The sequence below is a fragment of the Rhinopithecus bieti genome, unplaced genomic scaffold (assembly GCF_001698545.2).
Source record: "Rhinopithecus bieti isolate Rb0 unplaced genomic scaffold, ASM169854v2 scaffold_36004, whole genome shotgun sequence".
In the NCBI taxonomy this organism is placed as follows: Eukaryota; Metazoa; Chordata; class Mammalia; order Primates; family Cercopithecidae; genus Rhinopithecus; species Rhinopithecus bieti.
In genome coordinates, this window is record NW_016815976.1 from 2,480,949 (window position 1) to 2,498,164 (window position 17,216).

At 41.1% G+C, this 17,216-nt stretch overlaps 1 long non-coding RNA gene across 1 annotated transcript in view; it reads left to right on the forward strand.

The window, feature by feature from the left end:
• The first annotated feature begins 7,112 nt into the window (after window positions 1-7,112).
• The window catches only part of LOC108516642 (uncharacterized), a 33,646-nt gene continuing 23,542 nt past the window's right edge, over window positions 7,113-17,216 (forward strand). The window contains exons 1-3 of the long non-coding RNA XR_001881890.1: window positions 7,113-7,331; window positions 15,543-15,665; window positions 16,175-16,348. This is a non-coding gene — a long non-coding RNA (uncharacterized LOC108516642). The remainder of the gene's footprint in view (window positions 7,332-15,542; window positions 15,666-16,174; window positions 16,349-17,216) is intronic.

Genomic DNA, 17,216 nt, shown 5'->3' on the forward strand with positions numbered 1-17,216 from the left:
GAAGTAACTGAAGAATCACAAAAGAAGTGAAAATGGCCTGTTTCTACCTTAACTGATGACATTACCTTGTGAAATTTCTTCTCTTGGTTCATCTTGGCTCAAAAGCTCCCCTACTGAGCACCCTGAGTCCCCCGTCCCTGCCCGCCAGAGAACAATCCCCTTTGACTGTAATTTTCTACTACCTACCCAAATCCTATAAAACGGCCCCACCCCATCTGCCTTCGCTGACTCTTTTCGGACTCAGCCCACCTGCACCCAGGTGATTAAAAAGCTTTATTGCTTTATAAAGCCTGTTTGGTGGTCTCTTCACATGGACGCACATGAAAGTAAGGTTCTGGGATGAAGTGGCCGAAACAATGATCAGGATTACCCCTCCACCAAGTCTCTGAAGGGTTACATAGCTTCTGTTTTCTAAGTGATGTCCTAAGCACCAGGTTCTTGCTCTTCAATGGCTTGTCTAATACTTACTGGATCTCCTGACCTGCGATGTCCCGTGTCTCTTGTAACTTGTAAGATATAAAAATAAAATCCTAAGTTTCCTACCTGACCCCAGAGAAACCTTAAAAACCGAGTTCCCAACCATGATGGATGGGAGCTCAGGCATGCCTCATTGTACCCCTTACCTTGCTAACCACGATTAGGTTTTCTTTCCTAGGGATTAAACAGAAACCAGCCCCTATGAAAGTCTCCACCACTGATTTCATCAGACTCCCCTCTCTTTTGCGATTTCAACGTAACAACTGACCAGCATTCCTTTCTGATGAGAGACCACCCACCATGGAATAGTTCTGGTTAGTTTATGGAGGTTGTGCATGGAGCAGCTTTGTGTCCTCTGCTTCACCTTTTGATGTACAGGGCCTAATTGTAATACATCTAAATGTTAAGTCTCCACCCCAAAGTGACCATGGGACATATGTAACACAAATGTTAACTTACTATGCATGTGCACACCCTCATTCATGAATACTCATAGCTTCTCCTATAACCTATTGAATATGTATACTTAGCCAATGGATTCTGCAAAAGTTGCTGTCTCTGCTTCCCTCTTCAAAGTGCCTGCTTCTGGTGTCTACTGGAGGCTACGATTCCCAGCCTGCACGATGGTCAACCTGCAGGCTACAACCCTTTATAAGAAATAAAGCTCACTTCTCCAAATTAATGAACCTTGTGGTTCTTCAGTGGACACTCGAAATCTCCTTTTTCTTGTCTGCAAGCACTAGGTTCTTTCCCACGTCCATTGTGGAGGACAATGCTTCCAGTGGAACCCTTGCAAGTTCTGAAATCCTGAACAAACAGAGGTGTTGCTGTGTCCTGTGTGACAAGACCTTACCAATCCTGCCACCTTGCCTGCGTCTGCTGTACTCACACTTGAGCATTTTAAGCTCAAATGTGCAGCAGCAATTTGTATGTGCTCCTCTCTCCGCCGGTTGTTTCCTCAGTGCTGCTCCTCAGTACTGGTTGTTTCTTATGCTTTTAGACTTAGCCTTAAGTGTTACCTCTTTGAAGAGGCCTTCCTAGACCACTGGAAGTGATGCTGTATTTAACTGTCCTTGGGCATAGGCACCATGCAATAAGAACAGACTCACATATTTAAAAACAGCATCTTTGAACTGGGGCTAACTGGGGCTAACTGTGTGAATACCAGCTCCTGCTGATCCATCTGGTTATTTGATTTATGGCAATAATTACAATCTGTAAATATTTATTATTTGTTTATTCATTCTTTCTGAATATATTCCCCAGTAGTTTCCATGAGAGTAACACGCTTGTGTCTTGGTCACTGTTGGGGAAGACAGACATTTCCTCTGTCCTCTTACGTTCGGTGTTCGGGAGTCTGAATTAAACTGACAAAAGACAGATTAGCAAGAGGAAAACAGATTTTATTCATGGGTGTGCACTGGAGTTCATAGAAAAAGATGACTCTCAAGCAGCCAAAGATACGGGGTTTGTAACCACTTAATAAGGTGAAAGGCATGAGGGGAGGAAAAACTTCTACGGGAAGACATTTTGTTAGGAAAGATTAATGGGCTTTTAGGAGAACAAAATGGGAGATAGGAAAGTTTGTGGCAATGTCTGTTTATGCAGGTGCAAGTGGTCTTCTTCTTTCTGGTCAGTATACACTCCTCTGGAGAGAGGACTTACAGTAGTTTCTTCTTTTTTTAACTTTTAAATTCAGGGGTACATGTGCTGATTTGCTACATAGGTAAATTTGTGTCATGGGGGTTTGTTGCATGGATTCTTTTGTCACTCAGGTATTAAGCCTAGTACCCATTAGTTATTTCTCCTGTTCCTCTACCTCCTCCCACCTTCTACTCTCAAATAGACCCAGTGTCTGTTCCCCTTTTTGTGTCCATGTGTTCTTGTCATTTAGCTCCTCCTTATAAGTGAGAGCATGCAGTATTTGGTTTTCTTTTCCTGTGTTAGTTTGCTAAGTATAATGGCCTCCAGCTCCATCCATGTTCCTGCAAAGGACATGATCTCATTCTTTTTTATGTCTGCATAATATTCCATGCACCACGTTTTCTTTATCCAGTCTGTTATTGATGGGTGTTTAGATTGATTCCATGTCTTTCCTATTGTGAATAATGCTGCAATGAACATATGCGTACAAATATCTTTATGATAGAATGATTTATATTCCTTTGAGTATATACCCAGTAATGAGACTGCTGTGTCCTATGGTATTTCTGTTTTTAAGTCTTTGAGGAATTGCCACACTGTCTTCCACAATAGTTGAACTAATTTTCACTCCCACCAACAGTGTATAAGCATCCCTTTTTCTTGACAACCTTGCCAGCATGTGTTATTTTTGGACTTTTTAATAATAGCCATTCTGACTGATGTGAGACATTATCTTGTTGATGGTAGTTTCACTCTCAATCTCCTTCATGAAATGAAGCTGCCCCAAAAGAGGAGATTTACAGTGGCCTCATTTCTAGATGTTTCTGCCTTTAGTCAGATAAGAGAAGTTCCAAAAAGTCTTCTTTCTGCGTCTGTCAAATCTCAAATGTCTTTAGTTCAAAATAATCTTCATATCAACTCTGGGGGTTTGAGTGCATCTTCATATCCCAGCACCAAGTACTAAGCCTGACGCATAGTAAGTACTCAACAAGTATTCATTGGAATATGAATTAATGAAACAGTAGAGAAATTACTTAGGTGACCAATAATCCAGTGTGGTTGCTTGTCCCAGGTAGAAGTGTGTGCATGTGTAGTGGGTGACATGAAGGGGAGATTATTGTTGTCCGTGTCAAAGCCCCAACAAAGGTATTCACAATGCTCTGGAGGAAAAGGATGCCTTAATTTTATCATTTAAAATACATGTTTCACTTGTTGGAGAGTTGGTAAGTCCCATGACTTGATGCAAATGTAGCTCAGTGGTAAGATGCTTGAATATGTGGGCCTTCTCTGGCATTTTCTTTTGTCTTACAGGAAAAGCCCAGTTTTCTGCACATAGTAGTCCAGAAAGAGCTACTTTTCATTTCTCCCAGCCCTTGAGATCACCACGGATGGGCAGCTGCTAGTAGTAAGGACTTGGTGAGTGCTCAGAATATACTACTCTGGGCAGTGGGATGCAGGAAGGAGGGGTGTGTTCGGGAACTTCATGGAATGGGCAGAGTGGGCAGCTTCTCTCCATGGCCCTGTGCCTATCTAAAGGGTTAATAAATATGAGGGCAGCTGCTGTCTTATTCTCTACTGGGATGACATATTTTAAAACTCTTTTTCTTTCAAGAGAACCTTTAAACATACACAGAGGAGGGAGAATCGTGTCATGCACTCCAGTGTACCATCACCCAGCTTCAACAATTATCTGCATTTGAACCATCTTGTTTCATCTCCAGCCTGCTCCACAGTTATCCTTACATTCCCCAACCCCTCCCCTCACCAGGTTATTATTTTAAGAACTTTCAAAGTTATTTTTATTTTTTAAAATTTTATTTTTAATCTATAAATAGCAATTGTTTTCACCAGATTACTTTAAAGCAAATCTCAGATTGCATAGTCTTTCATCTATGAATATTTCAGATCTTATTTATAACAGATGAGCACACTTTTACCAATTATTATATTTACTTGTTTATTTTTGGTGGGTTGGTTTGCTGTTTATTTATTTATTTATTGTGGCAAAATATACATAACAAAAATTTGCTATTTTAACCTTTTTTTTTTTTTTTTTTCTTTTTTTTTTTTTTTTGAGACGGAGTCGTCGCTCTGTCGCCAGGCTGGAGTGCAGTGGCCTGGATCTCAGTCCACTGCAGAGCTCCGCCTCCCGGAGTTTATGCCCATTCTTCCCGCTCAGCCTGCTACCGAGTAGCTGGGACTACAGGCCCCACCAGGTCGCCGGCTAGTTTTTTGTATTTTTAGTAGGACCGGGGTTTCACCATGTTAGCCAGGATGGTCTTGATCTCCTGAACCATGTGAATCTGCCCATCTTGGCCTCCCAAAGTGCTGGGATTAAAGGCTTGAGCTACCGCGCCCGGCCATTTTAACCATTTTTAAGTGCTCAATCCAGTGGCATTAGATACGTTCACATTGTTGTACAACCATTGCCCCCATCTATCTCCAGAACTTTTCTGTCTTCCAAAACTGAAATTCTGTACCCATTAAGCAATAACTTCACATTCCCTCCATCCTTCAGCCACCCTACATTTGGTCTCTATGAATTTCAGTACTCTAGGTACCTCATATTAGTGGAATCACACAATATTTGTCCTTTTGTGACTGGCTTATTTAACTCAGCATAGTGTGTTCACGGTTCATCCATGTTGTAGCATGTGTCCAAATATCCTTCCTTTTTAAGGCTGAATAATATTTCACTATATACGTATACCACATTTTGTTTATCCATTCATCCATCAATGGACACTTGGGTGTCTTTCACCTTTTGGCGATTGTGAAGTATACTGCTGATATGGACAGGAGACAGGGAAACACTGGGTAGAAGAGGATGGTTCCGTGGCAAAGGGCCCCCGTCCTGAACTCATATAAACCCTGAACCCCAGGCTCCAGAAGCAGAAGAGTAGGCAAGGAAACAAGCGGACAAGCAGATGGACAATGGAACAATGTGTCAGAGAAAGAGAGAAGAGGAAGAACGTCTGGGCACTGAGAGGAGTTCAGCTGGAGGTGGTTGGAGAAGACTTCAGCTGCTGGAAGGCCAAACTCCAGGGGAAGATCAGATCATTTTCCTACTCTATCCCCTGCTTCTGACTTCCTATCCATTCCACTGAGAGCCATCTCCACCACTCAATAAAACTCCACATTCATCCTTGAGTGACTCGATTCTTTCAAGATGCTGGGCAAGAGTTAGGATACAGAAAGCTGTCATACTGTCCCTCTGCCCTTGTAGAAAGGCAGAGGGTCGATTGTGCTGGTTAACACTCAAGCCGTCTGTGGACTGGAGGCCTAAAAGGGGATACCGTAACACATGCCCACTTGGGCTCCTGCACCTGTCTGTCTGTGTGCCCCCCTCCCCTCAGGGGTTTGAGCAGCAGTGGCCACCGAACAGGTGAGCCACACCCCTGTCACACATCCTGTGAGGGGGACCAGGGAACTCTCCCGTTTCACTACTATGAACATAGGTGTACAAGTATCTGCTTGAGTTCCTGCTTTTAATTATTAGGGGTATATACCCAGAAGTGGATCATATGGTAATTCTATGTTTAATTTTTGGAGGAGAGCACATATTTAAAAAAAAACCAGTTTTGTTGTACATATGAAACTTTAATAGTAATTTTTTAGCCCTGTAGGCTTTATAATTACCCGAGACAGTACTGTAGTAGTTAACAGCTGAACCACTGTACCTGATTATCTGGGCGGATCAGTGAAATATTCTGTGTCTCAGTATCCTCATCTATAAAACAAGGGAAATGGATTGAGTGTGATGGTTGATTTTATGTGTCAACATGACTAGACTGAGAAATGACTGGGTAGCTGGAAAACCTTATTTCTGGGTGTGTCTATAAGGGTGTGTGTTTCTGGGTGTTTTTCTGGAAGAGATTCACATTTCTTGTGAATCAGTGGATTGAGTGAGAAGATCTGCCCTCACCAACGTGGGTGGGCATTATCTAATTTGTTGAGGGCCAGAACAGGACAAAAAAGTGAAGGACAGGCAAATTCTCTCTTTTCTTAAGCTGCACCACCCATCTCCTGTCCTTGGACATCAGCTTTCCTGGTTCTCAGGCCTTCAGGGTCTGAGTGTGCTTCCCACCCTCCACCAGGTTCTCAGGCCTTTGGTCCTTGACTGAATTACACCACCAGCTTTCTGCTTCTCCACCTTGCAGACAGCAGATCATGGAGCTTCACAGCCTCCAAACTTGTATGAGCCAGATTCCATAATAAATGGTTCTGTTTCTCTGGAGAACCCTGACTGATACAGTGAGCTAATATACATGAAGCACTGTGAGCAGTGTCTGCGGATTCTGAGTACTGTCTATACACTGGGTTCTACTATACGCTTGTCAGATATCAGTGTTACTAATGAGAGCTCTCAAATAGGTCCGATTTTTGTTCTATGTAGGTAACCCAGGGCTGAATTCAAGCTTTGGAGGCCTAAAATTTTTATAGAAAAGATCATAAAACTAGACACACACAAACACACACTCACAGACATGCAGAAACTCATCAAAAATTTGATACGAAATTTATTTAGAATCAGAGAAAAAAAATCACAACAAATAATTGGAGTCTTAGAGATTCAAGTCTCTTTTTTCAGAGACCTCCTTAACTGGTTGACCTCACGTGCTAACGAGAGTGTCCTTGTTGATTTCAGCCTAGCCTCTCCCCTCACCAAGGGCTGTTGTTAAGTTTAAATGAGTTATTATATGTAATGTGCTTAGATCAATGCCTGGCAGAGAGTAAGTGCTCTATAAATTTTAATTATGATGGTTGGTATGATATTGGAAAAGGAGCAGTTTAGGGAGGAAGTTGGGAGAGAATGTGATGAGCCCAGTGTGAGGCAAAAGTTTGCAGTGCCTTTAAGGATCCAAGAAGTGATGTCAGATAGTGCTCAATGAGTGTTTGTTGATGGTGATGATGATAATGACAATGGCAACAACAGGGATGACAACACCGGTCCACATAGGCCTCTGTACCATCAGCCTGTGAATGGGAAGGCTGTCTGGGAGCTCTGAGGATTCAAGCTCTGATTTCACAGCTGGTTTCACTGCAGGGTGAGCAGGCAGGGAGCCACTTTCTAGACTGGAGCCTCTCAAATGCCAGAAAGTTGGCGCCTGTGCTGTGGCAGAGCCTGCCTCCTCCCTAGCCTTCCCTCCTCTCCAGGAAGTTGCTTCAGCTTTTTAAAGACAAGATTTATCTGGGTTTTCAACCTGGAGGTAAAATGCTGGGGAGGGAAGGTGGCGGCAGTAGGGTGAGACCTAGCTTTGCTTACTTGGGGTGGGGAAGCTGCGAGGGGAGTTTGGGAGCCACAGTTACCCCATCAACCAAGTGCTGCCCTGCTTGAAACAGAGTTGAGAATGGGGGAGTCAAGAGAGGAAGGGAGCTAGTGGAAAAAGACCTTCTAAAGATAAATTCAATTAGTCTCTTTTTTATTCCTACCCTTTATTGACTCTGCCCATCGTGACTCTGTAGCTTCTCTAGGGCTTTCCTAGCAATTGTCTCCTTCCTTCTTTGTAATCACCACCCACTTCCTGACTCCTTCTCTTTCATCCACCAACTGACTTCCACTCTCTACCCATCTATTAGAAATTGTGTGATGGTATTCATTGATGGTCCTCCATTTGTGCTTGTCTTTGTTATGGGTTTTTTCTCCTATACCATTTATTTGGTCTTGACAGGGAGAGATGATAAATGCTTGCGGTCAGTCCTCTTTTCCCAGTGGATGCTCTTCTACAGATGTCTAAAAATACCTTTCACTTGAATATTCCATTTCTAAGAAAACAATCTATTCTCTGGTGTCAGAAGTGAAGGGCAAAGCTGTACTGCTGGCAAAGAATTATCTAAATCAAATATGAGCAGTGACGGTTGTCCAGGACATGTTTTTGTTATCATTAAATTCACTTTGCTGCTGCTTTTGTTCATGGCTCTCGCAAACATGGCTGTAATCGCAGCATTGCTTGGCCCACTGGAGATATTTCAGTTTGCTCTCTGCCTAGTGATCTCTGTCAGCCTGAGACAAAGTTTTCTATCTTTTAAGTAAGTTAATTAAAAATACTTGTGTTTTCCAAATACATGATCACCAGTTTTGCTTTCTACTTTTATCACTCCATTTGAGAATGGTCAAGAACCTGAGATAGACTCAAATCATTTATGGCAAACACAGCAACACTATAGAGAAGTCATACAATGGTCCTGGAAATTGTGGGAATACCGCTAAAAGTAGAAAACCATGGTCCCCAAAGTCATACATGTATTTATTTATTTGGAAGCCAATATGGACTGTGAACAGAAAATCTGCAGGAGCAAAACATAGACTGAAGCCCAGGATTAACTGAAAATCATTGCTTTGGTGGAATCATTTTCTCAGCTTTCTCTTAGCTTTAGTTAAACATACTTGGGACTATTTCTTCCTGGGTTGGGGTGTTATTTTGCATGTGTATTAAAAGCAGAAAAAAAAAGTGGTGGTGGTGATGGTGGGGAGACTAATGAGGAATAAATAATGGAAAAATAGTGAAAAAAAACCTCTTTGTTTGTAAGTGTATTAGACCTTATAAACTTAAATAATCCACGGATCATTTCCATAGTAGACTATTATGGCTCCAGAAGAGCCATTGTGGTAATGTAGCAGCTGATGAGCTTATGCACAGAGCTGCATACTAAATGATCTTATGAAGTTGGGAATGAAATATGGGAGCCGAACATGGCCAATAACCATTTTTAAAAATAATGAAGTACCCTACAACCTCACTCTTCCACCAGCCTCCGCCAAAATCATGAAGAACTGAGTCGACCTAATGAACAATTTGCCTGAAAATGTAATTAAAAAAAAAAAAAAAAAAACCTCTGTAATTGTAGCAGGAAAAAAAACCCAAACCAAACGAAAATAGGGCTCATATTTTGAAGCTAAAACATATTTTTGCAGTTGGGGAAAATGGGCGAGACTGTGCCACATCTCATTTCAGCAAGTGATGTTTAAGCCTCGGAAATTAAATCATAGACACCCCGGGTTTTAGAGAAGGGATAGAGGTGGGGACCTGGCTTTGCCAAAGCCATTTGGGCCTGAACAGCAACACCCCGCTTGGCCATGCTGGAGAGTAGACTGCCACTTGTGCCAAATTATATGATGCTTTTGAGATGTGCACAAATAGCCCATTACACTTTTCACAGCGTTCCTTCATTAAGCCTGCAGAATTGTTTCTTTATGTTTTCCTCATAATCGCTTCTGAAAGGTCAAGAATTGCTTACTTGACTTTTTGGTGCCCTTCTGGGAATAATGCTTTTAACCATTTGCAGCTTCTGCTCCTCAGAGCTCACGTTTGCTCTAAGGTCTCCCATTGGCCGTCAAGACTGGGCCCACTCCTCAGTACACACACACACACACACACACACACACACACACACACACACACACACACAGCTTGGTTGGGGTTAGAGAACAGAAGGAGGATCCCGGAGTTTCTGTCAGTTGAGATTTTGTTCAACTTTCTGTTAGAGTTGATGTTTAGCCCTGGTGGCAGTAGGCTCTGGTGGCATTAGGAAAGTAGTAGAAGGCAGTCGTTTTATTATTATTATTTTAATTTCAATAGTTTTTAGGGTACAAGTGATTTTTGGTTACATGGATAAGTTCTTTAGTGATGATTTCTGAGATTTTAGTGTATCTGTCACCCAAGCAGTATACACTTTACCCAATATGCAGTATTTTATTCCTCACCCCCTCCCAATCTTCCCCCCAGCCAAGTCCCCAAAGTCCATCATATCATTCTTATGCTTTTGCCTCCTCACAGCTTAACTCCCACTTATAAGTGAGAACATCCAATGTTTGGATTTCCATTCCTGAGTTACTTTGCTTAGAAGAGGGTGGTGGTTTTGAGAGTGGGCCCTGGAGCAGACAATTTGAGTTCAAACCCAGATCTACTCCTTAGGAGGTGGGTGACCCGGGGGTCATCTCAAATCTCAAGGGCTCAGTTTCCATATACATAAAATGGGTATAATAGTATCACCACTTCAGAAGGTGCTTTCCTGGCATAGAGTGAACATTAAAATGTTGACTCAAAACAAAATAAGTAGCCTTGGAAACCTGCCAAGCGTGGGCCTTGACTGGCAATATTGCATTATATACACTTTTCCATTGTATGTGTGGCTCCAGTGAGTCAGTCCAGTGGCTCACTCCCAGCCCTCACTCTGATTTGTGAGGAACCAGTAACACTTATCAAACATCTCTTACATTCCAAGGGCTTGCATATATTTCTCACTTAATTCTTTACACATTTCCATAAAATATGTATTGTTGTTTCCGTATTATACATGAAGAAATTGATGCTCAGGGCTAATGATAATGGCTACTCTCTTAGTTCATTTTCTGTTTCTTAGAATATCAGAAAGTACATAATTTATGACGAAGACATTTATTTTTTACAGTTATGGAGGCTGAGAAGTCCAAGATCAAGGGGCCCCATCTGGTGGGGACTCTATGAAAAGTCCAAAAGTAGCTCAAGGCATTACATGGTGAGGGGCTGAGTGTGCTTGCTTAGGTCTCTCTTCCTCTTCTTGCAAAGCACCAGTCCCACTCCCATGATAACCGATTAATCCATTAACCTATGAATGGAGTAACCCATTCAGAAGGGCAGAGTCCTCAGGACCCAACACTTCTTAAAAGTTCCACCTCTCAGTACTGCCACATTGGGGGTTAAATTTCAACATGAGTTTTATAGGGAATGAATATTCAAACCATAGCAGCTACCATTTATTGAGTGTTTATTGTATACCAGGCACTCTCTTAGGCAATTTGATTAATTTTCTTGTCAGTCAGCATTTCAGTTGTTTCCAGTTTTTTGCTATTATGGGGAGGGCTGCATAGACCTTCTTGAACATTGTCTTCATGGGCACATGAACAAGATTTTCTCTTGGGAATACACTCAGGAATAAAACTGCTGAGGAGAAGGTATGTGAATGTTCAACTTTACCAGCATTGAGAAATTATTTTCCAAAGTGACTGGAATAATTTATCCTCCCGCCAGAATGTGTAAGCCTATTCATTGAACCACATCCTTTCCTACATTTGGTTCTTATTTTTCCTAAGCAAATGAGTGCAAAATAGCATTTTGGCTTGATGTGTATTTCTCTGATTACTAACAAGGTGGATAATCTCTTTTTATATTAATTGACCACATGTGTCTCCTTTTCTGTGAGATGTCTGTTCATGTCTTTTACCAGTTTCCTATTGAGTTGTTTGCTTTATCTTGTCGATTTGTAGGAGTTCCTTATATTTTGTGTACTAATCTGTAGATTGTTATATAATTGCAAATATCTTCTTCCTGCATGTGACTTGGTTTTTTAAAAAGTTCTTTAAAGTATTATTAGCATAAGTTCTTGGTTTTAATGGCATTGACTTATCAATCTCCTCTTTAATGATTAGCACTCTTTGTATCTTGTTTAACAAATTTCTCTCAATCTCCTTTAATTTCTTTTGAAAGTTTAAAGTTTTATTTGTGACACTTAAGTCCTTTATATATCTATAATTGACTTTTGAATATGATTTGAGGTAGAGGTCCAATATAATGTTTTTCTATGATGGAAGGCTGTTTTTACCAGCTCATCTATTGAATTTCTTCTCCCTGTCCTCTACCCAACCCTGCCCCAGCTGCATACACCTGTCAGGTATCAAATATTCATATGTATTTCTGGGTTCTCTATTCTGTTCCATTGGTCAGTTTGTCTCTCCTTAAACCAATACACACGACTGCTATCGTTTTATAATGTTTCCTTATCTTGGAGCACAATTCCCACTCTTTTCCTTCTGCTTATAAAAGTAACAAATAGCCATTTTAGAGAATTGAAAAAGTCGACCAGGCATGGTGGCTCACACCTGTAATCCCAGCACTTTGGGAGGCTGAGGCAGGTGGATCACCTGAGGTCAGGAGTTCGAGACCAGCCTGGCCAACATGGCGGAACTCCATCTCTACTAAAAATTCAAAAATTAGCTGGGTGTGGTGGCATGTGCCTGTAGTCCCAGCTACTCGGGAGGCTGAAGTAGGGCAATTGCTTGAACCTGCGAGGCAGAGGTTGCAGTGAGCTGAGATCACGCCACTGTACTCCAGCCTGGGTGATAGAGCAATACTCCATCTCAAAAAAAGGAAAAAAAAAAAAGAGAGAGAGAATTGAAAAGTCTACAAAATTCTAGAACATTAAAAGTTTTTCTAATCTCATCATTTGAGTACAACAACAGTTAAAATTTGAATGTATATTTTTCTAGAATATGCAAATACATACTCACATGAAAACACACACACACACACGCATTTAAATATAGACATATTCATGCTTTAACAAATTTAAAATAAGTATTGATTGTTTTCTCTATGCAAGGCTCTATGTCTAAGGCTTTGTTGTTGCCAAACATGAGAGATAATATTTAGGAAATATGATCATGCTTAAGATACTAATAATAGTGTTAGAAGGAAATTTGTTTTCAATTTGGCAGCTAAAATAATTCCTATTTGGATACCTTATTCCAGAAAGGCATTTATTTTGTATCCCTAAGCTTTATTACTGCTCTAAACTAAGAAAAAAAAATCTCTCTCTATTCCTAAAGTAACACACTTATCTTCCAAGCAAACCACTATCAGCTTGTTTAATAAAACGAAACATTGTGTATTACATTTTAAAGGAGCTATACCTTAGCTTTCAAATAAGATTTGTGTTTTGGTCCTCAGTTGGCTGCTTATTAACTTTATGACCTTGGACAAGTCCTAGAACTTCTTGGAGTCTCAGTTTCTTCATCTTTAAAAATGAAGATAATATCTACCTTGTGGAGTTGCCAGGAGTGTTAATGTATTTTTTAAAAGCCTCACGAAGTGCTTGCCAATATTTGCTTTTGCATTTTTAATTAGCTTTTGTTTTATTATAAAAGTAATACGAGCTTTTCTTGTAAACTTTTTGGATCAGTACAGAAGGGTACACAGTAAAAGTGAAAATTCCCTTCCCTCCACAGGTACCCCATCCTTCCCCCCAAATCAGTCTCACTTTCCTGAAGAAAATACATCAAATTCTCAGGATACGTTATTCCATGACAGTCAAAACTCCTTGAGATATAAACATAACCTAACAAGTAAGCTAAAACGCCAGAACATTTTATTTCTTCGATGGCTTTTATTTTTAAGTTTCTCTATTTGCAGGTATTTTAGGGAAAAAAAATTGAAAATGGAAACTTTCAAATTAAGACATGGGAGCAGGTGTCAGAGGCGAATTGCCTCTAATTTAAAACTCACAGTTGATGTCTCCTTGCAGCGGCAGTGGGAGAGCAGAGCAGCAGCCACGACGGTGGGGGCCATGGCAGGACAAGCATTTAGAATGTTTCTCCTGCTCCTTGACTGAGTGTTGGTTGAAAGGCATGCACCCGAAATCGTGCACTCAAAGGCATGACATTAGGTTGGTGCAAAACTAATTGCTGTTTTTGCTATTGAAAGTAATACTTCCAGAGAAATCTTGGCTGGGCCAAGTGGCTCACGCCTGTAATCCCAGGACCTTGGGAGGCCGAGGCGGGTGGATCACCTGAGGTCGCGAGTTTGACACCAGCCTGATCAACATGGAGAAACCCTGTCTCCACTGAAAATACAAAATTAGCCGGACGTGGTGGCACATGCCTGTAATCCCAGCTACTCGGGAGGCTGAGGCAGGAGAATTGCTTGAACCCAGGAGGCAAAGGTTGTGGCGAGCCGAGATAGCGCCATTGCGCTCCAGCCTGGGAAACAAGAGCCGAACTCTGTCTCAAAAAAAAAAAAAAAAAAAATTATAGTGGTAATTCATACTTATGGAAATGTCTAACACTTACTAGGTGTATAAAATTAAAAAAAATGAAATTTCTTTCTTGCACTCCCTCTATCTTACTCCCCAGAAATTATCGCCGTGAGCAGTTTTGATGTCTTTCTGATTTCTTACCCACAAGACTTCAAGATGCCTCAGCTTAATTGCTTGGTGTCATTCCTTTTGTGACATAATATTTATTTCGCTTTGGTTTGCTTGGTGTTGCATCCATCCATCCACTTATTTCTTGATTAGGCACTTACTAGATCATCTGCTCTGGGCCAGGGACTAAGCAAGGTGCTGCAGACTCTTGATATGTCAGGCTTAGTCCTTGCCTTCACCCCTAACCATAAATATAATATTAAGTGCTTCAGTATAGTCAGTTGTACAGGATGCTACGGGACCATTAAGGAGGGGCACCTAACCTGCGTAATCTGGGAGAGATTCCTAGATGAAGTTTTCTAAGTTGAGAACTGAAAGCTGAGCAGGCATTAGGCTGATGCAACAGCCAGAGCTGTGAGACAATAGTGCACTGGGGAATGATGAGAAACTGGAATGAAGAGGACAGCTGTATAGGAGCTGGGGCTGAGGATGTTGGAGAGAGAACAAGTTGAACACAGAAGGGGGTTCAGTCATGAAGGACTTTGTAAGGTGTGCTGAGAAGTATACATAATGAAGGAAGATGGACCCTATGAAAGGATTGAAAGTAGGAGAGTGACATTGCTATTTTGGCATTTGAGAAGATCCCATCTGGCTATGGTGGGGAGGAAGAACTGGAGAAGGTGCATGAGGAGACGGGGCAATGGGAGGCCCTTGTAGTAGTAATCTAATTGAGAAAGGATGGTGGTCTGAATTAAGGCAGTGACAGAGCTGGTGGGAGAAATAGACGGATTCAGGAGTAGAAGTCTTCTTTATGCAGAGGTCACTGAGAATGAAGCCATTTAATACAGGGGCCACTTGTTCAAGTAAATAGTGGGACAAAAGACTTGATTAGAACTCAGCTTAAAAATTTAAACTAAATTTAGTTTTTAACCCCTATTTTAATATAATCAGTAATTATTTAGGTTATAATTACAATCATGAACCAATGTTGAAGATGAAGAATGAATAGGAGTTTGGGGGGTATAATCTTTCCACACAAATTTTATGGTAGCATGTTAATGGCATCTTTCACTTCATGTTTAAGTTTAGCGGCAAGTTCATAATAAAGGTCATTTTGAGAAAAAAATCAGTATTGGTCAATTTCCCTGAGTTTCTTCCTTCAGTATACACAACATTTTCTTGATAAGTGCTATTATGTCATCGCCTTTATGAGTTCTTTTTCTTTTTCAGCTGTTAAGTAGTATAACTAGGCAATACTGTCATTTGTCAAAGCCTTTTCTTATATATAAAGCATTTCTCCCAGATCACTTTGATTGTCTGTATGAAACTCTGTATCCTTTAAAAGATTTGCACTTGTCTTAGCAGTCGATTTGCTTTAGATTTGTTCTGTAATATAGATAATTTGTAATTATAATTTGTAATTGGCAAGGAATTTTAAAGTTGGGGTAATAAGTGGTAAGTTCATTGGTAAATATTTTGCTGTTGTGATGACTTTTGCTTTTTTTGCAACCTGTTGTCTACAGGGACTTGGATAACAAATACTTGGATAATGAAAACATCCAATAATTATGTGCCACCTACTCACCAGGATCATGCCCCCACAGGAAAATGTGGAACAAAGCTCTCCTCAAGGGGAAAGAAAACGGGTAAGGTCTTCATCTTCTAGGACTAAATCCTTTGTGTACATCAAAGATACAACAGAGGAGAACATGAAATGCCTTCTTCAAATTTCTCTTCCATGCTTGCACAGCTGAAGATATTTTCTCAGTAGTGCTCACATCAAAGGCTATGGATTTGCTGGAAAAATCTCTGTCACTTTCTGGAAGGAAGCCCATATCTCATTACTAATAAGAGAGCATCCTCTTCCCCACTGATGTTTTCAAATGAAAGGACAAAAAAGAAAACCTTTTCCCACTTCCTCCATGGCAACATAGTGTTCTATCCACCCACTCCCCAGTCCTTTATAACCATCCCTAACCCACAGGATCCAGGAGGATTCTGATTTATGTTATTGTTTTCATCCTCATGAAGATTTAATGTACTGGGTTCGGTGCACTGATCTTGAATTTACATCACTGTAAAAATCTTTTGATTAATGACTCATTGATTGAATAGCCAGCTATCTAATTCTCTCCCTTCTTTTCTTTCTTCCTAGTTTTCTCTCATAAGTATGTACCGTGTGCCACTGTATGCCAGGCACTAGGCTGGGAGCTGGGGCTGTAACCCAGACATCATTGCAATACGGTGGGAAGCATCACAGAAGAGTGACTGGATCTGATTTACGATGATTGAGAATATTTTCCTTATTATGAATCTTTATTCCTGCCCTGTAAGTCATGACTTGTAAATAAGTAGTGGTTTTCATAGAAAAGCCTAAGGAATGCTCGCCCTAGCTAGACATTTTATTACATTTTTGCTCTTCGACTTCTCGTTCACTGTCCTTTGTTTGGTGGGAATCTTTGTGAGCAGCATCAGTTCCCAGGAGTAGACGCTCAGACCGAAGTCACAGAACTGACTCTGAAGCCATCTCCTTTGTGTATGGTCCCAAGAGCTTCAAGGTACACAGGGCCCAGTGTAAGCCTGGGGAAAGCTCAGGGGATTTTAGATCACACCTCCCCAGCATTCCATTTTCCAAAAGCAACACTCAGATCTTTTTGACTCAGATCCACAACACTCAGATCTTTTCCACCCTCTCTCCTGCCCACCTTTTCTCCTCTTAGGTGTGCCAGCTTGGCTTTCTCTGCTCCTGAATGTTTTCCTTCTTCCCACACATATATTTATGTTTCTTTAGAGAAGCAATTCAGCTCTGACCTGGAAACTCCACTCGTGCACCCCCACGCCCAACACTTAACAACCTAATCTTCAAGTAGGTAAAACAAAAACGACCATTGAACTATAGACAATGACCTTGTAGATAGCCAACAAAAGAGACTCCAGTTTGCAACTGTGGTTCTAGCACCTTCTCTGCATTAATTCATTCACTGATATTGTGTATTGGTGTGACTTCCTCTACAAGCAGCACCTGAAACAAAGGTTTAGGAGCAGGAAGTTTATTTGGGCAGAGGTGATTTTTAGGAAGCAGGAGTGAGGAAGTGGGGAAAAGAGAGACTGGGAAGGAGAAAAAGCCTCTATAGGTACATTAGTGAGCTGGTTCTTTCTGTGGACACTGGGGCTCAATCGTGAGGGGATCCTCTCAG